Source organism: Pristiophorus japonicus, chromosome 22, assembly GCF_044704955.1.
Source record: "Pristiophorus japonicus isolate sPriJap1 chromosome 22, sPriJap1.hap1, whole genome shotgun sequence".
Lineage (NCBI taxonomy): Eukaryota > Metazoa > Chordata > Chondrichthyes > Pristiophoridae > Pristiophorus > Pristiophorus japonicus.
In genome coordinates this window covers 27,074,701-27,088,738 of record NC_091998.1, presented here as the reverse complement: position 1 = coordinate 27,088,738, position 14,038 = coordinate 27,074,701, and the positions used below count along the sequence as shown (strand labels likewise).

Genomic DNA, 14,038 nt, shown 5'->3' with positions numbered 1-14,038 from the left:
GTCATGGGTTCAATTCCCCAATCCAGGCATTTGCACACTTAAACCAGGCTAATACTTCAGTGCAGTAGTTAGGGAATGTTGGAGATACTATCTTTTGGATGAGAGTCAGCATGTGTCAGTTGGTAGCACCCTCGTTTCAGAGAAGGAAGATCATGGGTTCAAGTCCCACTCCAGAGACTTGAGCATAACATTTCGGCTGACACTCCAGTGCAGTACTGAAGGAGCGCTGCACTGTCACAGGTGCTGCGTTTCAGATGGCGCGTTAAACCGAGGCCCCGTCTGCTCTCTCAGGTGGACGTAAAAGATCCCATGGTGAAGGGCCAAGGCTAGCCCCATTCTATTTCTTCCCCAATCTCTGTCTTGGGCTGAACCAGACTGTTTGCAACCTCGGCATCTTATTTGACTTTGGGATGTCTGGTGGCTGTGAAAGGTGCTATATAAATGCAAGTCTGTCTGTTCAGATGTTAAACTGAGTTTGCCTGTTCAGATGGATGTAATGGAGTAGGGGTGTTCTCTGGGTGTCCTGACTAACACATCCCTCAGCCAGCACCACCAGCAACTTGTTTTTATATAGGCCCTTTAACATTGGAAAATGTCCCAAGTCACACTGTGATCAAACAAAAAATAGTAAAAAGGAGGTATGAGGAGGGGGTGACCAAAAGATTGGTACAGATGTTGTTGCTCCTCCTGTACCATGTGGGAACTCAGGGATGACTCCAGTGACCCTGACGACTACGTGTGCGGGAAGTGTATCCGCCTCCAACTCCTGACGGACAGCGTTGCGGAGTTGGAGCTGAGGGTGGATTCACTCTGGAGCATCCACCATGCTGAGAATGACGTGAGTAGCACGTGTAGCGAGTTGGTCGTACTGCAGGTAAAGGGTCCACAGCCAGCTAGGGAACCAGTAGGAAGAGTAGTGCAGGGGTCCCCTGTGGTCATGCCCCTGCAAAACAGATACACTGCTTTGAGTATTGTTGAGGGGGATGACTCATCAGGGGAGGGCAGCAGCAGCCAAGTTCGTGGTGGCTCTGTTGCACAGGAGGGCAGGAAAAAGAGTGGGAGAGCGATAGTGATAGGGGATTCAATTGTAAGGGGAATAGATAGGCATTTCTGCGGCCCCAACCGAGACTCCAGGATGATATGTTGCCTCCCTGGTGCAAGGGTCAAGGATGTCTCGGAGCGGGTGCAGGACATTCTAAAAAAGGAGGGAGAATAGCCAGTTGTCGTGGTGCACGTTGGTACCAACGACATAGGTTTAAAAAAAAGGGATGAGGTCCTACGAAACGAATTTAAGGAGCTAGGAGCTAAATTAAAAAGTAGGACCTCAAAAGTAGTAATCTCGGGATTGCTACCAGTGCCACGTGCTAGTCAGAGTAGGAATCGCAGGATAGCGCAGATGAATACGTGGCTTGAGCAGTGGTGCAGCAGGGAGGGATTCAAATTCCTGGGGCATTGGAACCGGTTCTGGGGGAGGTGGGACCAGTACAAATCGAACGGTCTGCACCTGGGCAGGACCGGAACCAATGTCCTAGGGGGAGTGTTTGCTAGTGCTGTTGGGGAGGAGTTAAACTAATATGACAGGGGGATGGGAACCAATGCAGGGAGACAGAGGGAAACAAAAAGGAGACAAAAGCAAAAGACAGAAAGGAGATGAGGAAAAGTGGAGGGCAGAGAAACCCAAGGCAAAGAACAAAAAGGGCCACTGTACAGCAAAATTCTAAAAGGACAAAGGGTGTTAAAAAAACAAGCCTGAAGGCTTTGTGTCTTAATGCAAGAAGTATCGTAATAAGGTGGATGAATTAACTGTGCAAATAGATGTTAACAAATAATATGTGATTGGGATTACAGAGACGTGGCTCCAGGATGATCAGGGCTGGGAACTCAACATCCAGTGGTATTCAGCATTCAGGAAGGATAGAATAAAAGGAAAAGGAGGTGGGGTAGCATTGCTGGTTAAAGAGGAGATTAATGCAATAGTTAGGAAGGACATTAGCTTGGATGATGTGGAATCTATATGGGTAGAGCTGCAGAACACCCAAGGGCAAAAAACGTTAGTGGGAGTTGTGTACAGACCTCCAAACAGTAGTAGTGATGTTGGGGAGGGCATCAAACAGGAAATTAGGGGTGCATGCAATAAGGGTACAGCAGTTATAATGGGTGACTTTAATATGCACATAGATTGGGCTAACCAAACTGGAAGCAATACGGTGGAGGAGGATTTCCTGAAGTGCATAAGGGATGGTTTACTAGACCTATATGTCGAGGAACCAACTAGGGGGGAGGCCATCTTAGACTGGGTGTTGTGTAATGAGAGAGGATTAATTAGCAATCTCGTTGTGCGAGGCCTCTTGGGGAAGAGTGACCATAATATGGTGGAATTCTGCATTAGGATGGAGAATGAAACAGTTAATTCAGAGACCATGGTCCAGAACTTAAAGAAGGGTAACTTTGAAGGTATGAGGCGTGAATTGGCTAGGATAGATTGGCGAATGATACTTAAGGGGTTGACTGTGGATGGGCAATGGCAGACATTTAGAGACCGCATGGATGAACTACAACAATTGTAGATTCCTGTCTGGCGTAAAAATAAAAAAGGGAAGGTGGCTCAACCGTGGCTATCAAGGGAAATCAGGGATAGTATTAAAGCCAAGGAAGTGGCATACAAATTGGCCAGAAATAGCAGCGAACCCGGGGACTGGGAGAAATTTAGAACTCAGCAGAGGAGGACAAAGGGTTTGATTAGGGCAGGGAAAATTGAGTACGAGAAGAAGCTTGCAGGGAACATTAAGACAGTTTGCAAAAGTTTCTATAGATATGTAAAGAGAAAAAGGTTAATAAAGACAAACGTAGGTCCCCTGCAGTCAGAATCAGGGGAAGTCATAACTGGGAACAAAGAAATGGCGGATCAATTGATCAAGTACTTTGGTTCGGTATTCACTAAGGAGGACACAAACAACCTTCCGGATATAAAAAGGGTCAGAGGGTCTAGTAAGGAGGAGGAACTGAGGGAAATCCTTATTAGTCGGGAAATTGTGTTGGGGAAATTGATGGGATTGAAGGCCGATAAATCCCCAGGGCCTGATGGACTGCATCCCAGAGTACTTAAGGAGGTGGCCTTGGAAATAGCGGATGCATTGACAGTCATTTTCCAACATTCCATTGACTCTGGATCAGTTCCTATCAAGTGGAGGGTAGCCAATGTAACCCCACTTTTTTTTAAAAAAAGGAGGGAGAGAGAAAACAGGGAATTATAGACCGGTCAGCCTGACATCGGTAGTGGGTAAAATGATGGAATCAATTATTAAGGATGTCATAGCAGCGCATTTGGAAAGGCAGGTGACATGATAGGTCCAAGTCAGCATGGATTTGTGAAAGGGAAATCATGCTTGACAAATCTTCTGGAATTTTTTGAGGATGTTTCCAGTAGAGTGGACAAGGGAGAACCAGTTGATGTGGTATATTTGGACTTTCAGAAGGCTTTCGACAAGGTCCCACACAAGAGATTAATGTGCAAAGTTAAAGCACATGGGATTGGGGGTAGTGTGCTGACATGGATTGAGAACTGGTTGTCAGACAGGAAGCAAAGAGTAGGAGTAAATGGGTACTTTTCAGAATGGCAGGCAGTGACTAGTGGGGTACCGCAAGGTTCTGTGCTGGGGCCCCAGCTGTTTACACTGTACATTAATGATTTAGACAAGGGGATTAAATGTAGTATCTCCAAATTTGCGGATGACACTAAGTTGGGTGGCAGTGTGAGCTGCGAGGAGGATGCTATGAGGCTGCAGAGCGACTTGGATAGGTTAGATGAGTGGGCAAATGCATGGCAGATGAAGTATAATGTGGATAAATGTGAGGTTATCCACTTTGGTGGTAAAAACAGAGAGACAGACTATTATCTGAATGGTGACAGATTAGGAAAAGGGGAGGTGCAACGAGACCTGGGTATCATGGTACTTCAGTCATTGAAGGTTGGCATGCAGGTACAGCAGACAGTTAAGAAAGCAAATGGCATGTTGGCCTTCATAGCGAGGGGATTTGAGTACAGGGGCAGGGAGCTGTTCCTGCAGTTGTACAGGGCCTTGGTGAGGCCACACCTGGAGTATTTTGTACAGTTTTGGTCTCCTAACCTGAGGAAGGACATTCTTGCTATTGAGGGAGTGCAGCGAAGGTTCACCAGACTGATTCCCGGGATGGCGGGACTGACCTATCAAGAAAGACTGGATCAACTGGGCTTGTATTCACTAGAGTTCAGAAGAATGAGAGGGGACCTCATAGAAACATTTAAAATTCTGATGGGTTTAGACAGGTTAGATGCAGGAAGAATGTTCCCAATGTTGGGGAAGTCCAGAACCAGGGGTCACAGTCTAAGGATAAGGGGTAAGCCATTTAGGACCGAGATGAGGAGAAACTTCTTCACCCAGAGAGTGGTGAACCTGTGGAATTCTCTACCACAGAAAGTTGTTGAGGCCAATTCACTAAATATATTCAAAAAGGAGTTAGCTGAAGTCCTTACTACTAGGGGGATCAAGGGGTATGGCGAGAAAGCAGGAATGGGGTACTGAAGTTGCATGTTCAGCCATGAACTCATTGAATGATGGTGCAGACTAGAAGGGCCGAATGGCCTACTCCTGCACCTATTTTCTATGTTTCTATGTTTTAGGAAAGGTCTTAAAGGAGGAAAGAGGCAGAGGGGACCAGGGAGGGAATTCCAGTTCCTGGGCCAAGATGGCTGAAGGCACTGCTTCCAGTGGTGGACTGAAGGGAGGGGTGCAAAAGAGGGCAGTAGAACAGAGCGAGGTCAGAGGATTTATAGCACAGGAGGAGGTTTACAGAGATGGGGAGAGGGAAAGGCTGTGAAGAAATTAAAACATGAGCATGAGAATTTTAAATTAGTGGTGTTGGGAGGACCAGGAGCCAATGTAGGTCAGTGAGAATAGGGGTGATGGATGAACAGGACTTGATGCGAAATAGGATATTGGCAGCATAGTTTTGGATGAGCTGATGTTTATGAAGGGTGGACGACAAAAGGCGGCCAGGAGAGCGTTGGAAGGGTCTAGTTTTGAGGAGAGAAAGGCATGGATGAAGGTTGGGACTGAAGCAGGGACAATGGTAGGCTATGTTATGTGTTTTTGTGATGCAGAAGATTTGGAGTAGGAAGCTCAGCTCAGAGTCAAATAAGATGCTGAGATTGCGAACAGTCTGGTTCAGCCTGAGACAGAAGCTGTGGAGGGAATAGAATGGTGACAGCCTTGTCCCTTCATCTAGGTTTCTCAACAAAACAAGACAAAACCTACTTTCACAAGGGAAGTATCTGATTTGAACACCGGCAAGAGCGAGGTCATTCCAATTTGGATAAAAAAGGATAACTCAGAATTTTTTAAATGGCTAAAAGCTAGAACAGTGGAGGTCCAAAGAGATTTGCGCACAGCAAGCTAACACAAACAGAAACCTGATAATGGCCAGATAATTTTTTTTTTGTGATGTCGATTGAGGGATAAATATTGGCCAGGACACACAGAAGGCCTCCCCTGCTCTTCTTCGAAATAGTGCCATGGGATTTTTTTTTACTTCTTTGAAATAGTCCCATGGGATCTTTTACGTCCAGAGAGCAGACAGGGTCTCTGTTTAACGTCTCACCCGAAAGATGCCACCTCTGACAATGCAGCGCTCCCTGAGTGCTGCACCGGAGTGCCACCCTAGATTTTAGTGCTCAAGTCTCTGTAGTGGGACTTGAACCCACAACCTTCTGACTTGGAAGCGAGAGTGCTACCTGCTGAGCCACGGCTGCCAGTCTTACCCTACTGTTCCCATTGCTCTTTGTGTTACTGAGTTGTACACACAAAATTGATCCCAGGTTCTAACCCTGGTTTGTGCTGAGTTTGTTGGTATCAGTTGGTGGGGGTACTGTAGGATATAATAGGAAAAATAGCTTAACAATACAGCAGTCTGTATTAATATCTTTTTGTATTTTGAGAATGTATTCTTTGATGAAGACCGACACGGTTTAGATTAGGGCATGAAGATTCCGCAGGGAATACTAAATAAGCAGGAGGTGTCCAGTTAATGCTATTTAAGAAGCATCAAAGGGTTTGTATAAGAATTATAGCTAGTTTGGAGCCAACGTGTCTAGTTTTCAGCTGTTAGTGTTAAGTTGCAATGTTTATAACCATGAATAATTGTTACTTTCTGGATAAATTACATTTGCATTCCAGTGAGGATGGGATGTATGTGATGCGATATTGCCCTCTACTGTTGGAGCCTATGATATTTAAATATCAAATGACAATAATCTCAGAATTGATAGGTTCAGAGTGAGTTGTCTGACATTGTCCATCTAATGGTATAAATAGGCTCATTTCCAGTAATTCTTTGGTATTTTGTGCTGAGAACTCGCCTGGATTGTTTAGTAGTTTGCAGACCCCGATAGATGCAGGAACACAATTAGGCCATTCAGCCCTTCGAGCCTGTTCCGCCATTCAATAAAATCATGGCTGGTTTGTATCCTAACTCCATTTACTCACCTTGGCTCCATATCCGTCAATACCCTTGGCTGGCAAAAATCTAGCGATCTCAAGATTTAAAATTATTAATTGAGCTAGTGTCTGCTTATTGTGGGAGAGAGTTCCACATTTCTACCACCCTTTCAAAAATAAGTCTTTCCTAACTTTGCTCCTGAATGGTCTGGCTCTGATTTTAAGGTTATGTCCCCTTGTCCTGGACTCTCCACTCACTCTATCTATCCTACCAGTTCCTTCCAAAATCCTATAAACCTCAATCAAATCACTGCTTAACCGTCTATATTCCTGGGGACATAGGCCTAGTTTATTTAATTTTTTCTCATAATCTAACCCTTGGAGACCACGTAACATTCTGGTGAATCTGCACTGCACTCCTTCCAAGGCCAAAATATCCTTTCCAAGGTGCGGTGCCCAGAACTGTACAGAGTGCTCCAGATGTGGTCTAACCAGGGCTTTGTACCACTGTAGCAAAAATTCTTCTTCTTGGATTAGCCTTTTTGATTATTTTTTATACCTGACCACTACATTTTAGTGATCTGTGCACATGGACCCCTAAATGTCTTTGGACTTCCACTGTTCCTAGCTTTTCACTGTTTAGAAAATACTCAACTGAATTGTTGACTCAATACTTAAGTGAATTGTTGACCTCACACTTACATGCATTGAAATGCATCTGCCACAGTTTTGTCCACTCCCTTAATCTATCAATGCCTTTGTAATTTTATGCTCCCACCTACACTACTTATTATGCCACCAATCTTTGTGTTATCGATAAACCTGGATATATGGTTCTCTATTGTGTTATCTAAGTCATTAATAAATATAGTGAATAGTTGAGGCCCCAGCACAAATCCTTGTGGGACACCACTAGTTACTTCCTTCCAATGAGTACATACCCATTATCCTTACTTCCTGTCTCCTACTGCCACAATCTCCTAACCAGGTCAATAATTTGCCTTCAATCCCATGAGCCTTAATATTAGACAACAGTCTCTTATGTGCAACCATATTAAATGCCGACTGGAAGTCTATATAAACTACATCAATAGACATTCCCCTGTCTACTACTTTAGTTACTTCCTCAAAAAATTCAATTGGGTTGGTTCGACATGACCCAGCTGTTAGAAATCCATGTTGGCTCCCTCTAATCAGCTCAAATTTCTCAAAGTGCTCAGTCACTCTGTCCTTAATTATAGATTCCTGTAACCTTCCTACAACAGATGTTGGATTAACAGATCGAAAATTTCCTGGTTTCTCTCTCACATTAAATAATGGAGTTACATTTGCAATTTTCCAATCTAAAGGGAAAATTCCTGAATAAAGCGAGCATTGGAAGATTATGGCTAAAGCATCTGCAATTTCCTCACCTACTTCCTTCAAAAGCCTGGGGTGGATACCACCAGGTTCTGGGGATTTCTCAGACTTGACTATTCCAACACACTCTTGGCCGGCCTCCCATGTTCTACCCTCCATAAACTTATGGTCATCCAAAACTCTGCTGCCCATGTCCTGACTCCTCCTGAGTCCCGTTCACCCATAATATGGTAGAATTCTTTATTAAGATGGAGAGTTACAGTGTTAATTCAGAGATTAGGGTCCTGAACTTAAGGAAAGGTAACTTCGATGGTATGAGACATGAATTGGCTAGGATAGACTGGCAAATGATACTTAAAGGGTTGACAGTGGATAGGCAATGGCAGACATTTATAGATTACATGAATGAACTTCAACAATTGTACATCCCTGTCTGGAGTAAAAATAAAACTGGGAAGGTAGCTCAACTGTGGCTAACAAGGGAAATTAGGGATAGTGTTAAATCCAAAGAAGAGGGATATAAATTGGCCAGAAAAAGCAGCAAACCTGAGGACTGGGAGAAATTTAGAATTCAGCAGAGGAGGACAAAGGGTTTAATTAGGAGGGGGAAAATAGAGTATGAGAGGAAGCTTGCAGGGAACATTAAAAACTGAACTGCAAAAGCTTCTATAGATATGTGAAGAGAAAAAGATTAGTGAAGACCAACGTAGGTCCTTTGCAGTCAGAATCAGGTGAATTTATAATGGGGAACAAAGAAATGGCAGACCAATTGAACAAATACTTTGGATCTGACTTCACTAAAGAAGACACAAATAACCTTCTGGAAATACTCGGGGTTCGAGGGTCTAGCGAAAAGGAGGAATTGAAGGAAATCCTTATTAGTCAGGAAATTGTTTTCGGGAAATTGATGGGATTGAAGGCCGATAAATCCCCAGGGCCTGATGGGCTGCATCCCAGATTACTTAAGGGGGGAAGTGGCCCTAGAAATAGTGGATGCATTGGTGATCATTTTCCAACATTCTATTGACTCTGGATTAGTTCCTATGGAGTTGAGGGTAGCTCATAAGAACATAACATAAGAATTAGGAACAGGAGTAGGCCATCTAGCCCCTCGAGCCTGCTCCGCCATTCAATAAGATCATGGCTGATCTGGTCGTGGACTCAGCTCCACTTACCCGCCCTCTCCCCGTAACCCTTAATTTCCTTATTGGTTAAAAATCTATCTATCTTTGACTTGAAAACATTCAATGAGCTAGCCTCAACTGCTTCCTTGGGCAGAGAATTCCACAGATTCACAACCCTCTGGGAGAAGAAATTCTTTCTCAACTCGGTTTTAAATTGGCTCCTCCGTATTTTGAGGCTGTGCCCCCTAGTTCTAGTCTCCCCCACCAATGGAAACAACCTCTCTGCCTCTATCTTGTCTATCCCTTTCATTATTTTAAATGTTTCTATAAGATCACCCCTCATCCTTCTGAACTCCAAGGAGTAAAGACCCAGTCTACTCAATCTATCATCATAAGGTAACCCCCTCATTTCTGGAATCAGCCTAGTGAATCGTCTCTGTACCCCTTCCAAAACTAGTATATCCTTCCTTAAGTAAGGTGACCAAAACTGCACGCAGTACTCCAGGTGCGGCCTCACCAATACCCTGTACAGTTGCAGCAAGACCTCCCTGCTTTTGTACTCCATCCCTTTCGCAATGAAGGCCAACATTCCATTTGCCTTCCTGATTACCTGCTGCACCTGCAAACTATCCTTTTGGGATTCTAAAAGAGCTGCTCCTGAAATTCTGGCTGCACTTCAGTCCCACTCTCCTGACCTGTGCGGAGGGGAGCGGGTAGGTCCGAAGGCCTCCTCGTAGGACTGCTCCTGGGCACGGCCAAGGGTGCCATCAGCCGGTCCAGGCAGCGGGCGGTCGAGGGGGTCGTTCAACCTGACTGCCTGCCTCTCTTCCGCTCTTACATCCGGTCCAGGGTGTCCTTGGAGATGGAGCACGCGGTGTCCACCGGTACGCTCGCGGCCTTCCGCGAGAGGTGGGCACCGGAGGGACTGGAGTGCATCATCACGCCCGGCAACCAAATTTTAATTTGATTTTACGTTTTAAAGTTTAATTTGTTTTAATTGCCGGTGCTTTTAGTGTCCCCCTTCCCTTTTATAGGGGGCACTGGGGAAGAAATTGTGATTTTAGTGCCCAAAAAAAAAGAAAAAGAAAAACACAAAAAAAAACAAAAAAAGGAAAAAAAAAGGGCCTTGTAAATGTCTGGTGTGTCACCCAGGTAGGGTGGCACGGTTTAATGTCTTTTGTTTTTGCAGATAAACTCCAAAAAGAGTTTCTAAAAGAGTTTCATGCACAAGGACCCCCAGGTCCCTCTGCACCACAGCATGTTGTAATTTCTCCCCATTCAAATAATATTCCCTTTTACTGTTTTTTTTTTCCCAAGGTGGATGATCTCACACTTTCCGACATTGTATTCCATCTGCCAAACCTTAGCCCATTCGCTTAACCTATCCAAATCTCCTTGCAGCCTCTCTGAGTCCTCTACACAACCCGCTTTCCCACTAATCTTAGTGTCATCTGCAAATTTTGTTGCACTACACTCTGTTCCCTCTTCTAGGTCATCTATGTATATTGTAAACAGTTGTGGTCCCAACACTGATCCCTGTGGCACACCACTAACCACTGATTTCCAACCGGAAAAGGACCCATTTATCCCGACTCTCTGCTTTCTGTTAGCCAGCCAATTCTCTCTCCATGCTAATACATTTCCTCTGACTCCGCGTACCTTTATCTTCTGCAGTAACCTTTTGTGTGGCACCTTATCGAATGCCTTTTGGAAATCTAAATACACCACATCCATCGGTACACCTCTATCCACCATGCTCGTTATATCCTCAAAGAATTCCAGTAAATTAGTTAAACATGATTTCCCTTTCACGAATCCATGCTGCGTCTGCTTGATTGCACTATTCCTATCCAGATGTCCCGCTATTTCTTCCTTAATGATAGTTTTAAGCATTTTCCCCACTACAGATGTTAAACTAACCGGCCTATAGTTACCTGCCTTTTGCCTGCCCCATTTTTTAAACAGAGGCGTTACATTAGCTGCTCTCCAATCCGCTGGTACCTCCCCAGAGTCCAGAGAATTTTGTAGATTATAACGAATGCATCTGCTATAACTTCCGCCATCTCTTTTAATACCCTGGGATGCATTTCATCAGGACCAGGGGACCTGTCTACCTTCAGTCCCATTAGCCTGTCCAGCACTACCCCTCTAGTGATAGTGATTGTCTCAAGGTCCTCCCTTCCCACATTCCTGTGGCCTGCAAATTTTGGCATGGTTTTTGTGTCTTCCACTGTGAAGACGGAAGCAAAATAATTGTTTAAGGTCTCAGCCATTTCCACATTTCCCATTATTAAATCCCCCTTTTCACCTTCTAAGGGACCAACATTTACTTTAGTCACTCTTTTCCATTTTATATATCTGTAAAAGCTTTTACTGTCTGTTTTTATGTTTTGCGCAAGTTTACCTTCGTAATCTATCTTCCCTTTCTTTATTGCTTTTTTAGTCATTCTTTGCTGTTGCTTAAAATTTTCCCAATCCTCTAGTTCCCCACTAACCTTGGCCACCTTATACGCATTGGTCTTTGATTTGATACTTTCCTTTATTTCCTTGGTTATCCACGGCTGGTTATCCCTTCTCTTGCTGCCCTTTTTCACTGGAATATATTTTTGTTGCGCACTATGAAAGAGCTCCTTAAAAGTCCTCCACTGTTCCTCAATTGTGCCACCGTTTAGTCCTTGTTTCCAGTCTACTTTAGCCAACTCTGCCCTCATCCCACTGTAGTCCCCTTTGTTTAAGCATAGTACGCTCGTTTCTGACACAACTTCCTCATCCTCAATCTGTATTACAAATTCAACCATATTGTGATCACTCATTCCGAGAGAATCTTTTACGAGGAGATCGTTTATTTTTCCTGTCTCGTTACACAGGACCAGATCCAAGATGGCTTGCTCCCTTGTAGGCTCTGTTACATACTGTTCTAAGAAACAATCCCGTATGCATTCTATGAATTCCTCCTCCAGGCTACCCCCTGCGATTTGATTTGACCAATCGATATGTAGGTTAAAATCCCCCATGACTACTGCCGTTCCTTTTTACATGCCTCGATTATTCCCTTGATTATTGCCCGCCCCACCGTGAAGTTATTATTTGGGGGCCTATAAACTACGCCGACCAGTGACTTTTTCCCCTTACTATCTCTAATCTCCACCCACAATGATTCAACATTTGTTCATTGGAGCCAATATCATCCCTCACAACTGCCCTGATATCCTTTATTAACAGAGCTACCCCACCTCCTTTTCCTTCTTGCCTATCTTTCTGAATCGTCAGATACCCCTGTATGTTTAATTCCCAGTCTTGGCCACCTTGCAACCATGTTTCTGTAATGGCCACCAAATCATACCCATTTGTAATGATTTGTGCCGTCAACTCATTTACTTTATTTCGAATGCTGCGTGCATTTAGGTAGAGTGTTTTCATCCTAGTTTTTAAACCATGATTTTTAGTTTTATATTCAGTGGCCCTTTTTGTTTCTTGCCTTTGGTTTCTCTGCCCTCCACTTTTACTCATCTCTTTTCTGTCTTTTGTTTTTGTCTCCTTTTTGTTTCCCTCTGTCTCCCTGTATTGGTTCCCATCCCCCTGCCATATTAGTTTAACTCCTCACCAACAGCACTAGCAAACACTCCCCCTAGGACATTGGTTCCGTTCCTGCCCAAGTGCAGACCGTCCAGTTTGTACTGGTCCCACCTCCCCCAGAACCTGTTCCAATGCCCCACGAATTTGAATCCCTCCCTGTTGCACCACTGCTCAAGCCTGTGCTATCCTGCGATTCCTACTCTGACTAGCACATGGCACTGGTAGCAATCCCGAGATTACTACTTTTGAGGTCCTACTTTTTAATTTAACTCCTAGCTCCTTAAATTCGTCTCGTAGGACCTCATCCCTTTTTTTAAACCTATGTCGTTGGTACCAATGTGCACCACGACAACTGGCTGTTCTCCCTCCCATTTTAGAATGTCCTGCACTCGCTCGGAGACATCCTTGACCCTTGCACCAGGGAGGCAACATACCACCCTGGAATCTCGATTGCGGCCGCAGAAATGCCTATCTATTCCCCTTATGATTGAATCCCCTATCACTATCGCTCTCCCACTCTTTTTTATGCCCTCCTGTACAACAGAGCCAGCCACGGTGCCATGAACTTGGCTGCTGCTGCTCTCCCCTAATGAGTCATCTCCCTCAACAGCACTCAAAGCAGTGTATCTGTTTTGCAGGGGGATGACCAGATGGGACCCTTGCACTACCTTCTTTGTACTACTCTTCCTGCTGGTCTTCCATTCCCTAGCTGGCTGTGGATCCTTCTCATGTGGTAAGACCAACTCACTACACGTGCCACTTATGTCATTCTCAGCATCGTGGATGCTCCAGAGTGAATCCACCCTCAGCTCCAATTCCGCAACGCGGTCCGTCAGGAGATGGAGGCGGATACACTTCTTACACACGTAGTCGTCAGGGACACCGGATGTGTCCCTGAGTTCCCACATGGCACAGGAGGAGCATATCACGTGACCGAGCTCTCCTGTCATGCCTTAACCCTTAGATACACTTAAATTGGTAATAACAATGTTACAGTTTACTTACTGATATAAAAATAAAAATAAACGCTACTCACCAATCACCAGCCGATCACTTACCCCATTGGCTGTGACGTCACCTTTTGATTCCTTTCTACTTCTTTTTTGCTTTCTCTCCCGCTGTAGCTGCACCGGTACGCATTTTATAGGCCGCTCCCGCCTCTCACCAACTGCCGCTGGCTCTCGAGCTCCCGCTGGACCTTTTATAGGCCGCTCCCGCCTCTCCCCAACTGCCGCTTTTTGTAACACCACTTTTTAAAAAAGGAGGGAGAGAGAAAACAGGGAATTATAGACTGATTTGCCTGACATCGGTAGTGGGGAAAAATGTTGGAATCAATTATTAAAGATGTAATAGCAGCACATTTGGAAAGCAGTGACAGGATTGGTCCAAGTCAGCATGGATTTATGAAAGGGAAATCATACTTGACAAATCTAGAATTTTTTGAAGATGTAACTAGCAGAGTGGACAAGGGAAAACCAGTGGATGTGGTGTATTTGGACTTTCAAA

At 44.6% G+C, this 14,038-nt stretch overlaps 1 protein-coding gene across 3 annotated transcripts in view; it reads left to right on the top strand.

Annotated features, from left to right (window-relative positions):
• ndufb8 (NADH:ubiquinone oxidoreductase subunit B8) overlaps nucleotides 1-14,038 on the top strand; it is a 38,949-nt gene that overhangs the window by 441 nt on the left and 24,470 nt on the right. The window lies entirely within an intron of this gene.